The 18975-nt window shown below is 39.6% G+C and overlaps 2 long non-coding RNA genes across 2 annotated transcripts; one reads left to right on the forward strand and one right to left on the reverse strand.

The window, feature by feature from the left end:
- Positions 1–2446: 2446 nt before the first annotated feature.
- LOC147654748 (uncharacterized) lies at positions 2447–15234 on the reverse strand. Its single transcript, XR_015283057.1, has 3 exons — positions 14975–15234; positions 14023–14119; positions 2447–7347 (listed from the first exon to the last, which is right to left on the reverse strand). It is a non-coding gene; the product is annotated as an uncharacterized LOC147654748 (long non-coding RNA).
- Positions 5375–9578, forward strand: LOC111926061 (uncharacterized). The gene is made up of 3 exons (XR_002862639.2): positions 5375–5499; positions 6867–6913; positions 7225–9578. It is a non-coding gene; the product is annotated as an uncharacterized LOC111926061 (long non-coding RNA).
- Positions 15235–18975: the final 3741 nt, after the last annotated feature.

Raw genomic sequence — 18975 nt, forward strand, 5'->3', positions numbered from 1 at the left:
ACAAAGTCTGTTCTTTTAACGTGTGTGCAAAGTGTTATAAATTATTTAAAGAAAAGTGACAAGTCTGAGACAGTCCATAGTGGCTTGGCATATACTCTGTTTTAAACAGCTGAAGAATAGGTTCTTGTCAGACAGTGCCATGGAGGACACCTGCTTGCCACCATCAGAGAGACAGGGTATGCCAGGCCTTTCTGAAAGTTAAGAAGGGGAAGTTACTTCTATGTGCAGCCAACAGGCTGGTTAACATTCACAGGGAACGGGTGAAAAGTTTGGCCAGAGCTCATCCTACCTTGTGGCAGTATGTGGAGGTCACCTGCCAGGTGATACTGGTACATTTGTCATATATAGGTACCTAACCCCGATGTAGTTGTTATAGGCTTCCTTTGTAATTGATGGGTGGGTTATTCTCTTTGGATATTTGATTGGGATGTGGATGTTTAGAGTGTAGAGGTCTCAGATTAGAGGACATAAATCTCATCACCATCATGCTGAGGTGTCTAACTGCATTCTGCTATTTAAAGTCCCTCTATAATTTTACTTCATTTTGAATCTCCCTGTAAATTCTAGCTCTATACTATAGGAGATAGAGGGAACTTGCCTCCTCTATCTAATCAATGTTTTTGGGGGACACTGGTTGCATTCCAGCTTCTCAGAACCTGTTTCTCAGCTGACACCTCTCAGGTTCTTGAAGTGCTGGGGTATCACACAGGGAACAAACCAGGAAACCTATCCACCCTGCCTGACCTAGAGTAGGGAAAACTCTGCTCCTTCTCACCCAAACTTCTCCCCCCACCAGAAAAGGCTGTCAGTTTGCAATGCCTTTGCATTGGGATTTTAACTCCAAGGGCTCTTGTATCAAACTCGGCAAATGAAACTGTGCTGAAACTGGCACAAGGAATAGTTCTGGCTGGTATGAAGAGGCTTATACAGCATTCCCTGTATCTGGAAGGACTTTACCTGAGCTGCACTGAGCAGCCACAAGTATAGACAGTCTCTTTCTTTCTGCTCTTTGTTTCTCTTCCTGCCACCCCTTAAGGTCACGGGAAAAAAAGGAAGGAGAAGAGGGCTCTTTGCTGCAGAAGGACCTCCCTCTGTTCAGCATATGAGGCCTTGGGTGGTGAGTGTGACGAGCCTAATTTTCCTTTGTGCTCTAAAGATCACCGCATTGCTTAAAAATTGTGGGCTGTAAAAATTACCATGTTTGTTGTGAACTACACTGAACACATATTCCTGTAATTATTATGTCCCTCATATCTGTGTGAAAACTACTAACACAAAAAAGGCTCTGCAATTACGTAGCTACTTTCTCTGTGAGTGTTCTTGTGTTCTTGAACAACTTTGCTAATTTCTCAGCGGTATATTCATAAGAAAGATAATAGAACAGAAGACTTTTAACTGGAGTCTATTATGTGTTTTTCCATCTGTTTGTGATGAACCAGAAAGAGCTATGTGTTAGGTCTTGCCTTATGGCAAATCCTGATCTGCAGTTGCTGTTTTCCCACACTTACTTAAGCTTCTCTGCACATCCCCTCGCACAAAGCAGATGCCGGTGCCACAACCGGCCTGAGAGCCTCCTTCTGAGCACAAGAGGCTGTTACACAGCCAGGTCCGCGGGTCTAGCCTCCAGCAAAGCCAACCAACCAAACAAAAAAAGCTGCTTTCTGTTGACATCAGATGATCTGAAACTGGTTTATCGATTGAAAAGGCAAAAGAAACACATGAGATCATCAGTTGTCTGCTGCAGGCCTTGCGGTCTCTTTGGTGAAAGGTTTTGGGAATGAAAAATAACTCCAGAAAGTGCACAGTGTGTTTTCCTTCTTTTCAAGTGTAGCAAAAAGCAGCAGTGCTGAGGAGACCCCACAAGGAACAGATAATATTTTCTCTTTTTAAAAAAGATGAGGGATAAAACGCGTAGTAAATTCTCTTTCCTTGCGTTGATGGTGATTGCTTCCTCTCCCCAGAGCTGAAATCTTGCCATATTAAAATAATTGGGAGTATGCCATGAATGTCAATAAGGCCAGGTTTTTACACTTTTATTCAGACCTGGACTCTCTTTTTGGCAATTGGTCCCATCGCAAACTTTCCTCCAGGGAGCCACTCACTTTGCATTATTTTCCTATCCCCCTCCAGTGCTACAAGCTGTCTGTCAGAACTACAGAATATTGTCAAAATCAATGAAGCTGATAAATGTGTTATTAAAAGACCAAAATAATCCTGGACTTCTCTCTCTTTTTTTTTTCCCCCCCCTAAAGTATTTAAAGGTTTTTGGGTAGGTTTTGAGTGTGAGGAGGTTGAAATTACTTTCATGTGCAACATTGTGAAAATAAAACTCACAGTTGATTTGTGGAGTTACGCTTGCTTATAGAATAATTTCATGACAATTTTTTATAAAAAGTTCATATTTATAACCATAAAAATAATCTATCATATAATTTTAAAAACTGTATTTTATTAAGAGGTGTGATATGTGTTTTCTTACATCCTCTAATTTTGATTTAAATTGCAACACTTTATATTCATATTGACAGAATATTCAGAAACATGTATTAATTTAAAAAACAGTTGATTTTGCTTCTCATATTTCCCATGAAGTAATGGGATATTTCCCATGCATAATGGTCCCATTTTTTTGGACCAAATTCTGCTTACATTATCTCAATAATTCCAATAACTTCTGTTTTTTGTATCTATTGTGTAAAAAAAAGGATAATCTATATTACAATACATTTTGTGGCATTTTATATCTGACAACCAAATCAATGATTTATTAATAAGGGTTTTTACAAACCAAAATATTTTATCCTTAACATTTAATCTACATAATGCACTTTTTAAAGACTTAAACTTCAATCCTATGTAATCTGCAGCAAAATCTGTATTTATTTATTTCATGCTGCAGGATCATGCATGGATATTTACATATATCTGGTCTACTGAAAAGGCTTTGTGGGCTTTTCATTTCACGTTGGGCTACAAATATTTGTGAGTGGATGTTAATGTGACCTGTCAAATTAATGTTTCCTATGCCTTTTCAGAGGCCTAGTCTTAGGCTTTGAAATTCACCAGATAAGAAATACATGGCCCAAATGATATTTTTTTAATATCTATAGATTCTTGGATATTTGTTTTTCAGATTTATCCATTGCTTGGTACTGCTGTTGTTAAAGACAATATAAAATCTTTCCAGTCTCTGCTTTCAAAAGTAGCTATAAGGAGGAAAACATGACAAACATCTTGCTTTTGTGACAACATTATTACAAGTCTAGCAGGGGTCTGGTTCTACAGCCCTGAGAATTTATTTTGTACCAAAGCTCTTTGAATACATAATGAATACTCACAAATAGAGAACCTTTTCAGACGGTGTGCTATTGAGTCAAGTTCATCAAAGTTAAAGCAGCATGTATTTTCTGAAAGCTGTAGATGATTACACACTGGTCCAACTTCAATGAGTTCTGATAATCATAATTTCCTGCAATAGAGTTAATTAAATTATGCTCTGCCTTGGGGCTCCTTTTCTTAAACCAGTATGATTGTAAAATACTCTATTATGCTGCATTTCTGCCCAGCAGATTCTACTCAAGAGAAACCAACCCAACAACCACATTTGTTACATAGATGTAAAATATTTCTGTTTAGTTTACACTTATTCCATTAATGTGCTCATCCTAAAAGGCACCTGCCAAAACCGGTGGAGAGCAGGCATCTCCTGAATGAAAAGGAACAGGACAGCAGCCTGCCTTATCTCTTGGGGGAGCTTTTGAGCATGCCCCTCCCTGGCCCCTGAGCCTGCTGCGAGCCAAGGGGCAGCACAGCAACACTGGGAGGGCAGAGAGGCTCTGCACCCTGCCATGGTGCTGCCACTCTCCAGGGACACGAGCGTCCAGGGCTGAAACTGCCAGCTCTGGTTGAGAGCAGGGACCGAGGACTGCTTTTGTGTGGCAGCTTGTAAACTGTCCTCATCTCTGCACCAGAGCTAGGAGACTCTTACTTTGGAGAATTCAATACCTCATTTATGAATAGTGCTGCACTCCATAGTTTAGTCATTTGAGGGAAGAAAGCTATTAGAAAAATGCCAATTTACTGTTATCCTCAGGTAAATAAAAAAAATGGTTAGTCTAACTCAACGTGGCTGGGAAAAGATGGTACAATCACTATGGAGAATTTAATGGAGCAATTGATTTCCTGAGGTTCCTATATTATACTTGATGTGTGACTTGCCAGTTGAGTCTCATTTTCCAAACCTGCTGAAACATGGTGCTTTTAAGATTTTAATTACTAGGAATAGTAATTGAGAATATCTGAGACCATGTTTGATGTTATTTTTTAGGTAGAAATCTGCTGTATTTTTTTTGTCACAGATTAATGTTATTGTTAATAATTTTAAGAAGTATTGAAGACACTTTTTTTGCACCATCATGATTCTAACACAAAACCTCAACCAAATTTCCTCAAGTGCATTTGTCTGTATTAACTGAAGCTTCATTGAGAATTATTTTAAGTTTCTTGCCTATAACTGTGTTATTCTTCTATAATAGTGATAAGAAACTCATACTGTTATTTTTTTTTTTAATCAAAATTTGATTCTAGATCCTGTTTACTCGGTTTTCAGAAAATAAGAAGCAAATTACTTTAGTATTTTTTGTGACAACAGAAAGTATTTGTGATCTTCTGGTGGGGGCTGAGTCCCATGGGGTTCTGTGGGAGCAATAACAACTTGTCTCTCGTCAGCCATGACCAGACTACTACAGAAACATGCTTATAACATGTACTTCCACAAAATTGTGTACCTGTGGAATTATATTAATATTTCATAGAAAACAATGGATAAGGCCAAATGCATAAAAAAATATGAGTAAATTATAGCTTCTGGCCTTGCTGAAACAGTTGATCTCTGAACTTATGGTTTGTGATATCCTTTGTCAAAATCCTATAATTGATATATAGTTAGTCTTTCTCAATCTGTTACACTTCAAGAATTCTTAGACTCAGGTGGCAGTGGAACATGTACAGTAAAATATTTTTGATTTATTAACTCAATTCCTAGCTCACCTGAGATTATTTAAACTGAAAATGCAAACACATAGATGTATATATGTAGTCTTGTTGCTGCAATACAGTGAGCAAAGCTGGTTTAATTTCTGGATGGGCTCAATTTAGTGAGAAGTCGATATATGACTTATTTCTAAAATGCCTGGCTCTCAGAAACTCCACCACATCCTGCTGCAATGAAAACATATATATTGTAATATTTGTTTTGGAAATTTCTATATTGGCTGACCATATGAACATGTTCTCATTGCCTGCTCAGGCCTTTGAGCAATTTGCAGCCTTTTGTTATCAAATAAAGGCTCTCTGAGCCTCCTACTTGAGCACTGAGTTTACCAGCTGCTATCCACTCCTGGAGCTCATTAGGGGCCTGCTGTTCTGCTGAGAACCACACCACATGCTCTTCCCCGCGCTGGCGGCGGATTAGCCTGTTGCTGCTCCTTAAATTACCAGGTACAAAAGGTTGTTCTGTTCCTCCATGGAGAACTACCACTCTTATCCTCTCTGAAGAGGCTCTATATCATGATCTCTCTGACTAATTAAGGTCCACAGACAAGCCACAGGTTGTTATAGAGGGTTCATCCCCATGGTTTATAGCAGTAGCATATTTTTGAGTTTTGTTCATGAAGGATTAAAGGTGCTGTTTCCCAGAATCAAGTCCTAGAAAAGCCAACAAAAACCATACATATTTATGTAACCATTTAAAAAAATGGTTTTTTATATCACCTCTTATCAAGCAGATTTAATGCTATTTTATTCTACTTTCAAATGTTATTTGTGAGAAATTTTATGAATGTTAAAAGTTATTCTAAATATGAGGAATAAGTTGAATTAGCTTCTGTCTCGAAATTATTTCTTACTATTTACAGCGAGGGGTATTTTCATATAATTCTGTTTGGAAAGAATATGGCATTTAAAAACCAAAAATGTTGACTAGGATAGGTCAGTTGGGAAGTACTTTCATTGGTTTATCTGAGCTTCATTTTTGATGGATTTATGCACACTTATGTATAATTTAGAGTGCCATGTGGGAGAAAGGCTTTGAGATCTGCGCAGAGCAGACCTCCATTCCTGTGTCCACAATCTGTAATTCCCAGTGATTTACTGGTCCATACTGGACTGTGTTTAAGGCATTCAGAGAGATTTTTCTTGGCTGTTTTTTGTTGTCGTTTATTATGTGACAGATTATGTCCTATCTGCTATGTAATGACATTAGATATTTTCTGTTTCCATTCCCAGACATATGATGCCTATGAATGAATGGGAATTAGTTGCATCTCTAGTAATGTAGCATGTGTTCCTCAGATATCACATACTGATCTGAGACCTTGTCTGGCAGCTGAAGGACTCAGCACTAAGCCCAGTATTTTGTACAAGCATCATTATATGCTGGTGCCAGTAAAGAGTTGCTACGTGCCCATCATCATAGAATTATTTACATATAGAAAATATAAATATTTGTAATATGTATTTCTACAGTGTGTTCTTCAGAGAGCCTCAAATAATGAATAGGGAAAGAAGAAATGAATATATCAGTTAAGGAAGTAAATTATGGACCCTTTTTATAGGAGATTACTGATTATACAGCTTGTTTTTCCTGCTATTCAGTATGCAGATGTGAACTCATATTTTCCGGACTGATCTGCAAACGAATCTTGGCACATAGTAGAATAGTCTTATTTTAATTTAGAATGGGACAAAACCAGCGTTGGAATCTTTTGGGGAAGTGCATTTATATTATCCAGTGGCAGTCAATGGCTCTATTATGTGTTCTGCCATCTGCTCAGAACACAACCAAACCCAGCCATCCTTCCCTCCAGGATCTCAGAGCAGTACCATGAGATGTACCAGCCACTCTAGAGTACATGTGAGTATAAATGTGTGTTGAATGTTAAAATGGTTGAGAAATTTCAAGTGCAAGGAAATGATTTCATTCTACATGTTTAGATACGTACATGTGTAGCCTCAGCGTTCCTGGTGATCCCAAATATCTATTAATGATAGTGTAGCCTGGCTGTTCGTGTACAATATTCAAAGGTGCATATCTAGTAATCTGTTATTAAGACTATAATACTTGCTTGAGCAATGTTTTATTTATGAGAAAGAAAATCACCCTGAGATCTGCAGGAGGGATGACACAGCAGGACACAATAATACAGCACTTGTAATAACTTCTAGACAGAGATGATCAAGGAGCCAGTAGAAGGAAGATGCTCTGCTGGACTTTATCTTTTGCAATAAAGAAGCGTGCATGGATGATCAAGGAGGTGCTGGAGCTTACAAGCTAGATGTACGGAAGAGCTGGAAGAAAGGAGAGGTGATTTGTAAGGGATATACAGAAATGGTCTAAAACACAGATATGAGGTTTGGAAAATGTGGAGCTGGATCTGGCAAGGGATAGAAACAAAAAAGGCTTCGCAGGTACATTGCAATAAAAAGAAGATTGGGGAAAATTTGGGTTTGCTGCCAAAAGGACTGGGGGACCTGGTGACAAAAAGACATTGAGAAGACTTAAGTTACTCAGTACCTGTTTTGTCTTGGCTTTTATACTGGTAAGACTAGTCTTGAAATGAGATAATGCAGTAATGTGCATTAAGAAATAGCACAAAAGCATGCACAAATAATTGCATTATTGAGCATTGTTCATCTAAAAAGGGTTTTAAAGCACAGCAGTCAGTCCCATCAAGGGACCAGTGTTCCAGGGAAGTAGGGACAAGTTTTATTTCAAAACACAGTTTCCACAATGATATGTGCAAAGTGGAACATTTTAAGCACAAATATCTGTAAACAACCATTTGTGCATACATTTGTGATGTTTCCACATAGCACTGTATACCTGCTTTGTGTGGATGTCATGACTTGGAACCAAGAGTGCTGGTGAAGCAACTTCTTGAATGACAGCTCCATGAAAAATAGCTCCTTGGTATGTGTGCTTAGTTAAAAGTCTCAGGGAAAGAAGCAACTGGGCTGTGATTTCTGTGGGCATGGTTACAGCAGAAATCTGCCAGCCAAAGTCACTCTGTAAATGCAGTTCTGAACCTTAACTTATTGTTACAGGTCCAGCCAACAATCGGGTAATTTCATGGTTGCAGCTGGTAAAACTGACTGACATTTATTTGACTACAGAACAAAAATGTGTGAAGCTGGTCTAACTACACAGCCCCCTGAGGATGTCTTTAAACAAAATTCACAAGGATAAATACTAAGAAATAAAATTTGAAAGAATGTATAAAGCCCATCTGATATACTCTGGCCACTGGAATTTAATGGGATTTTTTCCAAAACCTAAATGGGTGAAAATTGCATGCCTATGTTTTGGAAGTTTTTCTAACTGAAATACATGCTCTAGACTTGTTTACTCTTGATAACACCTTTGCTTTCTCTCCTGCAAGCTGGGAATTGCATCAACAAAATATGCTGCAGCTGAAAAAAATCTGACTGTATGTTGTAACTTTTTCAGGTTTAAAATATTCCTTTTGGACCCTCATTCATGTGCAAGTGAGAATGTTCAGGTTTATCTCTTACAGATTTGTTTTGAAATGTTTAAGTGGTGATTCTGGTGAGATTATGTTGCAAGAAACTCAAACAGAACAAATGAGAAGGGAGGCACCCATGATTGCAAGTTATAATAGCTGGGACTTCATGCTAATGATGTGAAAATTTAGGATTGGTTATTCTTCCTAAGTCTTGAGAAAAAGAAATTATAAATCTAGTATGTGTGTAAAAGAAATTTGTAAATGCATTTGGAAAATACACCAAAGAAGGAAATCTAGCGATGGATATTTAGTCAAGAAATTTTCATTTTCGATGCTTTTTGCCCTTCCATGCAACCTAGCACCCCTGAATTTATCTAATAGAGTGTTTTCACAGCCCAGAAGAGCTGTGAGATGCCCAACCACATCCTGGGCTGTGTCAATAGAAGGATGGCCAGCAGGCTGAGGGGCTGACTCTGCCCCTGTACTCTGCCCTTGTGAGACCCACCCTGGGGTGCTGTATCCAGATCTGGGATCCTCAACACAAGATGTGAACTCTTACATCAAGTCCAGAGGAGAACTGTGAAGATGATCAGAGGGCTGAATGATCACCTCTCTTACAAAGACAGGCTGAGAGGACTGGGGTTGTTCAGCTTAGAGAAGAAATGGCTTTGAGGAGACTTCACTGCAGTCTTCCAGTACTTAAAGGGGGCTTATAGATAGGAGGAAAAGCAACTTTTTATACCGTCAGATTGTGTCAGGACAAGGACCTATGGTTTTAAGCTGGAAAAGGACAAGTTTAGATTACATGTTGGTAAGAAATTCTTTACTTACTCTTTTCTTACACGGAATGAAAGTAGCATAGATTAATATTTATTTTTTCCTTCAGATGTACAAAATGTTAAGTCATTTAATGGGATAAGTCATCTTTTTTTAAATGTATAATATTGTGGCACAGATTTTTGCACTGCCAGCTTAGGAACACTTCTGTCTCAAAAATAAAGCTAATTTGTAGTTTGGTATTGTGCAGATGAGGAGGCATCTGAAGATGACAACAAAGATAAGAATAGGAATAAAAATAATGAAGAGCTGCTGGTCATTTCAGGTCTGTGAAATGAAAGAAAATAGGAATATGAATTCCAATTTCAGAAAAAAAACCTTTGACTATAGTCTTCTTAATTAGTTCAGCTGGGTTCCGCAGAAGATACAACATATTGGCTGCAAATCAGCTTTTCCAGTGGTACTTGCTTACTGAAATGGTAAATGCTTTAGTGCGTTCTACACCATTTGAGATGCTGAAGAGTCTTGTTGCTCCTAAGTTCTCACTACAAAGATTTTTTTTTTTTTGTATAACATTGCTTTCTTACTTACTTACCCCCTCTAGCTCCTGACTTTACTAAAAGTCTTTTGAATTAAACCCCAGCAAACTGCTCTGCATTATATTAGTTAGCATCTTGCTGCTGATGGAGAGCCTCTGCCTGAGCTACATCATTAGGTCTCCTCAAGAACAACCTTTATTCTGATTTTTTTCCAGGAATAGCCACATGGCTGTAAGTGGGCTTGGCTCAAACCCCAGAGGTGGAAAGGCAGGCAAAGGCTTTAGGGTGTGCCTGCTCCAGATTCCATAGTGTGCACTGCAGCAGGGGTGACAGCCACCAGCTGCTGTGGCCATGGAAGGTTGGCCACTTCAGGGTATCCATCACAGAGTCATAATGGCAGTATTAATGATATAGCATTCCTTCTTTATGTGCCCATGTGGGCACGGTTTTTTGCAATAAATACAGCCAGGTTGTTTGCTATGCATTTACCTGGGGGTATAGTATAGCATGCTCTCTCTTCCTATGGGAACACAGTCTAAAAAAATATGTATGAGTTGAGAGAAAGGAATACATGAGGCTTCAGCACAGAAATCATCAATGGCTTCATGTGAGGTGCCTTCCCTTCCCCACTTCTTGGTTAAACAGCATTTAACTTCTCCACCTCCCCAGCACTCCTTTTCTTTCAATACTTCTAATATGAACAAATTGAACTGTTGAAAGTAAGTGCCATGACATAAATCAGTTTTGAGCAGGGATTAGAATGGGGCAATATCATTGGCCAGGCCATTGTGCCTCCAGAGGGGAGACTGGGGCAAAGGGTGGGAAACCAGCCATTGTCCTCACACTGTCTTCAATGGCATTGTTAAGGAAACAGGTGTGAAGCAGCAAGAGAGAAGTAAAATTATATTGGTCCTTGAAATCAATGAAAGTCAAATAATGAAGTCTGAGAATGAAGTTTCGTGTGGCAGAAAAAATAGCAACAGCAAGTTAACATGTGGGAATGACAGTCAAAATTATAATCTCAGGAGTAATCTCACAGTTTTCCACAAATTGAAAGCATCTAGTATAGTCAGGAGAAAGCTGCAGGGACTGTGCTAGGAAATCATTAGAACCTAAATGAGATATAAAACCCAAGTGCCATTTATCTGTGCATTGTCATGCTGTGGTCAAGGAATCAAGTCCAGGAATTCAGTTTCAGTTGTGTAATATTTAGGACAAAGATTAAATATTTCAGACAGAATGCCATAGCACCTGTGATATGACATAGGATACTGTGTTGGCTGGAAGGAGAGAGATGCAGAGATTGAGGGTGTACTTTCAGTTTAGATTAACATGAGAAAGGCCATACTAAGTCAGACCTAGCCAGCTACACTGGTTGTAACAATGGCCAAAAGAAGATGCCACTTGGGAAAAAAAGAATTGCAACAGAGCAAGCATATGAAGATAATTTCCTGAAGAAAAGTGGAAAATAATGAAGAAAAAAAATTCAGTAAAACCTGGAGGGTAATCTCATGGACTGTGGGAGAAATACAGGGATACAGCAGATGAGATGCTCCAGTAAATGCCACTCTGTGTAATGTGGTGAAGTAAGAGAAGATGTGTTTGAAAGTTTGAGGGAAATCTGATGCTGAAGAGGTGAAATTGCTGGTAAATTCAGGAGGAAGTATGGGAGTCCAGAGTAATGGACAGTACATGATAACAGCATTTGCTTTCACAAATAATTATTGACTGACAATGAAGCCATGGGATGGCTAAATGTTCATGAATTCATAGTCCTTTCAGCCAAAAGAAACTTTGAAAGATATTTAGAACATTAAAAACTGCTTTGAAATTCCTTGAATGCTTTATGTTTGGACACTTGTCAGGAAGGAAATAAGGAGCTAATCTGAGGAAGCTGGAATGGGAGGCTGATCTTACTCTGTTTTCCTAGGTCAGAAGCCAAAATGATCCATCTCATTTGGAAACATGATTGCATGTTAGAGGGAGCTGAGATTAGAGAGGGAAGAAAGATAGTGGCTGTATGCATGCAGCTATGTGTGCAGGGGCTGTTCTTAGGAGGACTATAGGTGAAGCACTGGTGTTGTAGATGGATGTGGCTGATATTTTGGGAAACTGGGGAGTAATTGAGGATCAATACTAAGACAGATGAAGGGCACAATAATGCAATTGAGAACTGACATTGATAGGGCAACTGGAGGGGTTGGAAGTTGGAAAATCTCAGAAACAGGTGCAGAGAGAGTGTTATGAGAGCAGCAAGTGTCCTCTCCCAGGTGGTGGGGTATGGTCTGTGTCACATAACGAGATATGAACTGATGAAGAAAAGATGAACTATTTGTGTACAGCATCATAAATTCCCAGTGTTGAAAAAGAAAGGAACATTGTAATGGAATCCACAGGTATGCTCTTTTATAGAGGAGAAGCTCAAAACAATACTGTTGCTGTTTGAGTGAACTCTTTGTGACTTATATCCATTCCTCCCTTGATTTTTTTTCTTGGTAGGCCACATGGCAATCCAGTGGTGGATAAGGAGACTACCCATTATCATCCTTGTTCCTGACAAACAGCAGCTTTTCACCCTGTGGGGCTGATTAGTAAATGCATGACTCATAAAAGATTTGCCCAGAGGTGAATTTGGCCCTTGAGGCTGTGCCATGCTCTGATTTAACAGCTCTGGAGTTCTGAGATCAGGCTGGAATAAGAGAAAATTTGGTCCTTTATAGTTTGTAACATCTATTTTGAGACTTCATCCAGCACAGCTGCACAATTAGTGTTCAACAAAGCAGTGCTAATTATTTACAGATGCATCCATCACAAAAGCTCCTGACATTCAAATTCAGAGTTTCTGGAGCAAGTGAAGGTGGTTGTGACACCACTTAGCCCCACATGACAGCACTCAAACAAGTAACTTGAATTTTATGTTAATGCCTGCAGAGTTACCTCCTTAGGCACTGAATCTCAGGACAAGGCACTCATGCCATTCTATGATTTTTGGGGTGTCAGTGGTCCTGATGCTCTTTTCAGGCAGCAGAAAGATGAAGAGTGGAGAATCCACTCCAGACATATCAGTTTCCTTTCTTTTCTGTTCTCTATCCTAAACTGGAAGGAAAAGGGACATTTCTGAAATTAATCACCAAGATACTTGATACAAGTAGACTGATTGGAGAATTGGATCATTTTGAAGCCTGACGTCTTAAGGTCTGGTTTGGAAGAATGTCTGAGTTTTCCCAATGGTGGCTTAAAAGTATGCACAGACATTTACAATGCCTTGGTTCTATCCCTCTACTTATCTGAAATAAGTAATTTTCTTCTGACAAATATATAAGTTCTTTCTGCATGAGGTTGGCAAAATTGGTATAAAGCAGTGGACTAAATTCGCTACAAAAGTGCATTATTATTCTACACTACAATGAAATCTTTAAGCAATAAGTGAAAAGCAATCTTTTAAAATCCCATGATCTTGATTTCTTACTCATGTTTTGCTTGAAGATATTGAAGTAAGTGGGCTGTGGAGAATCAAGCCCATTATCACTGAATTCAGGATGGGATTTCTAGACATAGAAAAGCAAGGTTCCCACTAAACAAAGCCATGATGCCCTAGATTTTCTTTCTAAAATCCATCAGTTTTTGATGATTTTTATTGTGTTAATCCACACTGCTCTTGCTCTTTCTGTTGCTTTCCTTGTGGGTTAGAGTGAGATGGCTGAAAATTCATACTCTCCTTTTGGCCTCTGGCTGGGGGCTGACTGTCACCCCAGGCATTCCCTGTCTGGGGGAATCAGCCCTGGGGCCAAGGGGAGAAAAAGCCTGTGGAGTTTGCTAGCCAGCTTGTCAGTAATGTGAATAGTGCTGATGTTTGCTGCGAAGCAGACACCTGCCTGCGAGGAACTGGGACGAGACCAGCAAACTGTTTTAGGTAGGTCAGCAAACAGCTGTCTGCTTGTGTAATTTAGTTCTCCTAATTTGGAAAGGGTTCTTATTCAGAGATGGAGCTGTTTGCCTGCTGACAAGCTCACACGTATTATGTTGTGCATAATGTGCATGATTAGCACTTGTTTATTGGAGCAATTGTGCTGTGGTGGAGCAATGGCTGCTTTTTTTGTGTGGCAGGGGGCAAGTGGTAGCAAGCTCTTCTCCCTCTGGGAGAGGCACTATAGCATGCAGTGAAAAACTTTGTGCATTTTTACCAGTGGAGTTCCTCTAGCCACGTGGCAAAGCAAACATTTTGTTGGAATCAACTCTCCTGGTTGCATACAAGTTCCTGATTTAGGTTTGCAGGCCAGTCTGCAGGTAGAGAACAAGGGTGACTCTTACTGCTTTGTTTTGCAGTCTTCTACCTCATATATGGTACAGACTAACTGGCTGCCTGTAAGACTTTTTGGGCTAAAAGTTCTGTAATTACTTTCAAAATTTGCCTTTGAACCTCAGGGAGACTCTATAATAGCATTTTCACTACTTTTATGAACATTCTTCTTTGCCTTACGCTAATTTTGCCTGTGGGTGAGGCATATAATCACATGAGACTTTCACAGATCTACTGCCCTTATATGACCAAGCTTTTGATACAAGAAAACTCTAATTACAGTCCTGAAATTCACTATAAGTTTTAATCAAATATATCACATATTCATGTATTTGTTCAATGTATTTGTTAAAAATCTGGAGGGTTTTTTAGGTTTATTTCTTTCTTTTAATACAGTGCTGGTTTTACTGTAGTGCAGAATACAGTGCTCAGAATTTACAACTAAATTAAAAAGGCAAAATAAATACTCTGATACAAAATTACATTAAAATTTCTTCTTATTTGATAAGGATTTGATTATCCAATTGTATTTTTTTCCTGTGTGAGAAATATTCAGATTCAGTTAGTAATGTCAACATCCACTCTTATATGGGCATATGTGTTTTTGTTTTTGGAAAAAAGTCCTTTATAGAACTTTAAAAAAAAAAAAAAAAAGCAGACTACTGGAAGAAATTGTAAAAAAAGAACAAAAGAAAAGAACACATTTTATCTCCTATTTACCCGTATGAGGCATCTAACTATTCAAACCCAAAGCACATACAAAATAAAAATTCCCTCCTCTTCTTCTGCCAGAAAACAATACACCATATGAACCATTACTCCATGAAAACACTTACCCTCTATTCACTTGCTGTTCCATTGTTTTCTTTAGCACTCCACTCTTAATTTAAATTGACCTACCCACTAATAGAATTTAACTTATTTCACTCAGCCTGTAAGATACACCTGCAATTCTCCCTTGCATTTCCTCGGCAGGGTTGGAGAGCTTTCCACCTTTTTTCTGCCTTCCCCAGCTGTGCATTCTCACCCTCCTCCCCGGGAGGTTGCTGCCTCACTTCAGCCCTGCTCCTCCCATTGTTCTTCCATCCCAGCTCTCAGCTGGATCTGCCAAATGAGCTATTTAAACCCCTCCAACACTTATGAGGAGGAAGATTTTGTTTTGTTTTGCCTGGGACTAGAACACTTACCAGACTCAGTTTAGAAGTAGGGTTGAATACTTTGGTCTGTGCAGCAGACAAGGTGATAACTGGGAAGGTGGTGGAGGGGGAACTGGATAGGATTGGGGTTGGGAAGGGGGGACCTGGAGCACCTTGGTGTGCTGGTGAAGAAGCAGGAGGGGAGCTAGAGTGACAAATGTCCCTCCCCCTGGTGCAAGCAATCTGAGAACAGGTTATAAAAAGTGTTTTTGGAGAGCTGGGAAGTGTTACCACAGAGGCCTCTTGGTTGGTTGGAAGAGTGAATGAGGAAAAATGGAGTTTGGATCTGAGGGACAAAATGAAAAATGAGAGACTGGTAACAACCATTAGCAGGGACATGATGAGGATAATGATGGGGGAGCAGTTTAGGAAAGCTGTTTAGAAACTTGATTCAATGGAAAAATATTTGCTCTGAATTTTTCCTGGCTGCTGACTTAAATGAAATAAAAAGCAAGTGGATTTTTTAGCAGAGTGCATTTTTTAAGTGGGTGAAAGGATCTGTGGTTGATAGCAGGAAAAACCATCTTCCAAATCTCTTGTCTGGAAAAATGAAATTTAAACCATGCTGAGAGCATGACTGACTACTCTCCCATGGCATCATTTGGGGGACAATCAGACCTTGTGTTAGACCAGGCCACAGACTTTTTTTTGATCATGGGAAAGGAGGTTCAGTAACCATGCCCAGCTGTTGAAGACAAACATGCTGACAGTTCTGCTATGGCACCCTCTGAACAGGGCAACTCTCCCAGCAGAGCTGTTTGCTTTTGTAACTGATTTCACCTGCTGGATGAAAGCCAGAAAGGTAGGGCGATCTGTTCTTAATACCAGCAGTAAGAAGGGTTCATCTGTCTTCTGGGAAGTTTAATTCTTCTCCCACTCTTTATTCAAATTGTTATCTGGATTTGGAAAGGATGGTTAAATCTAAATGCTGATCCTGACTCAGGCAGGTGTTGTGAATGTGGTATTTTCTTGTCTCTTAAGTGTGGTCCAGCAAGCGGAACATCCTTCTATGACAACCTTTCTGCATCCTACCTTGCTCTTCCTTTTTTCCAGGAGGTATGTGATCCAGGTCTGGTCTCACTACAGGCCCCTGTGCTTGGTGATCTCCAGTTTGTGGGGGTTCATTGGTTTATGGGCCTTGCTTGGCTGCAGCTGTGGGCAGTGACATGAGAACAATTGCAGCAAGGGCTGGAAGTAACACAGGAATTGTTGCTCCTGGAGGATGGGGACACCACCCAGTTTGCATGAATGCTGCATATTTTGTAGGGATTTTCTGAATGGAACAAACTGATTAAAATCAATGAATGTGAGTGCAGGATGTACTGGCAGTCTGTCACAACACTCATATCACTTCACATCCTTCCAAATGCAGCTGAATGGTCTGGCTTTTGTGAAGATGGAGACTGAAGCTCTGCTGTTCCTCAGCTGCACATTTTCATTGACCACAGTGGTTGGGAAGGGCACACAAATCTTTCCATGGCACCACAACCCTTTCTTTGCTTAGAGTGAGTTTCCTGAGCCAGCTGCCTTCAGCTAATGCTGCAAGGCCCTCCAGCAGCTGCCCAATCACACCTGCATCAGCTGGGCCTGGTGGGAAAAGAAACCTTTTTAAAATGATGGAAGTACACATCTCAATCTCTAAAAGCATCTTAGCCCTTCCCCAAACCATAAGAAGTGCTCCCTGAGTGACCTGAGGACAATTTTCTCGGGCTTGTTTTTCAAGGTACAGCCTGCTGTAGTCTCAGGCTTTCCAATGTACAGCTTGTGTGCGCGCACACAGCTGCTGCTGCATGGCTTGCTGAAGGTTTAACCTGAAACTTTGCCTCTTTGCTCATGAGTTTACAGCCCAACTGCTTTCATGTCATCTGCATCTTTTATGACCCCCCTGGGTTTTGTTTTTCTTTGCCAGCTGCCATGGGTCCTCTCTATATTAAGCAATACTACCTTAATTGTGTCTATTTATCACTTGTTATACAGAAAACTCACTCTTGCTGTTCTTTCATCCTCCCACTCATTTTTAATTCTAAGGTCCAGCTGTTAATCTTATAGGTAAATAATCTGTTAAAATTGTAGTCTTTCCCTTAATAGTTCCTCTGTTACTGAATTTTACTGAAAGCTTTTGAAAAGAACCCTCCCCAGTTTTTCTTTTTCTGTACGATATTTTCTTGATTCCCCAGAAGAATCCTTTTATGGTGATGAACAAGATCTTTATTTACATATCCTATCCTACCTTGTACTTTTTGTAGCATGCTTTTTATGATTCAGTAGTTCTTTATTATTTAATTTATCTGGTTCCCATAAAATACCCTGCTCTCATCCCAGGATGTTCTTCTAGCTCTAAAACTTACTGTGGCTTCTTCCCAAGCTCCTGTTCTAAGAAATAATCCCTAATATTCATTATGTAAGACAGGAGAAATGGAGAGAAGGGAGAGCTCTTTCCAACCTGTGTCACCAACTTGGTTTTATATTTTCATAACTCTGGTCATTAAGCAACATTTGTTAGAGACAAGAATGTGAAAATTTAAGTGTCACCATCTGGGTCTAGTCAAAGGCTGGGTGAATCCCATACACCTTCTAGGCCAGCAGTAGATATTTAAGGAAAAGTGTCTGAAACACTAAAATTTTTATAGTAGACTGATCCCATCTCTTGTACATCCTCCAGACTTCCAGAAGACATTAGGTTAAGGACTACCTCAGTCAGAATCTGGATCATTCTATCTAATAGCCCCAGTGGACTTATGTCTTTATGTGAAGAATCTTGGGAGCAGAGCAGGAGCACTCTTGTGTCCAATCTTTTGTTATAGCAAGCAAGATCTTCAAAACATACCTTAAAATTGTGTAGCCTTTTTTTGAGGCTTTGTGATGCAACTCTCCATTCCCCTCAATTAGAGAGAAAAGCCTGGACCTTTTTCTGTTCAGTGGAATGGCCAAATGAATATTATGGTAGTAGGAGAGACAGCTTGAGGCCTCTAGCACCAACTGCTCTCAATTAAAGATTTTCCTGTCACTGGTTACCCTATGTTTGGCTATCTTGTGGTGACTTCAAATAGCCAGTTTATTGTCAGATTAGTAGATATGGGGATCCATTGTTAGATCTAAGAAGGACAGAAGGCATTAGAAAACAATACTGAAATTAGTGTTTGGTGACAAGGTGATTTAGATTGTGTAAAAAAATCACTGAACAGCTGCAGACTAACCTCTGTGTGTATGTGGAGAAAATAAGTTTGCAGCCAGATCAGCTGTCTCGTTCAAGATGGATAGGTTGGAATAAGTAGCCAGGACTTGGACAGGTTGGAGATGGGGAAAGAAGGGCAATACAGCATACTGCAGTTGAATTCAGTATATGTTAGGATGGAACTGGAACCCCACACAGTGTTCCCATCTTAATTTCGTTCTCCAAATTAGGACGTTTGTATCCACATTTTGCTTAAAAATACATGTGCTTCCAAGAAGCAATGTCTGTTTTATTTCACTTTTGCACTCATGCTTCAGGGCTAAATAGGTTTTCATATAAATAGGTTTGTTTTTGGAGTTTCTGGCTGTAATAATATTTCCCCCCAGCATTTGGAAACTGCAGATGGCATTTTAGGTAGCTTTTCTAACACAAGGATCTTGTGCCTTCGCTGGTTCTTTGTACCAGG

The sequence above is a fragment of the Cyanistes caeruleus genome, chromosome 2 (genome assembly GCF_971803275.1).
Source record: "Cyanistes caeruleus chromosome 2, bCyaCae1.hap1.1, whole genome shotgun sequence".
NCBI lineage: Eukaryota > Metazoa > Chordata > Aves > Passeriformes > Paridae > Cyanistes > Cyanistes caeruleus.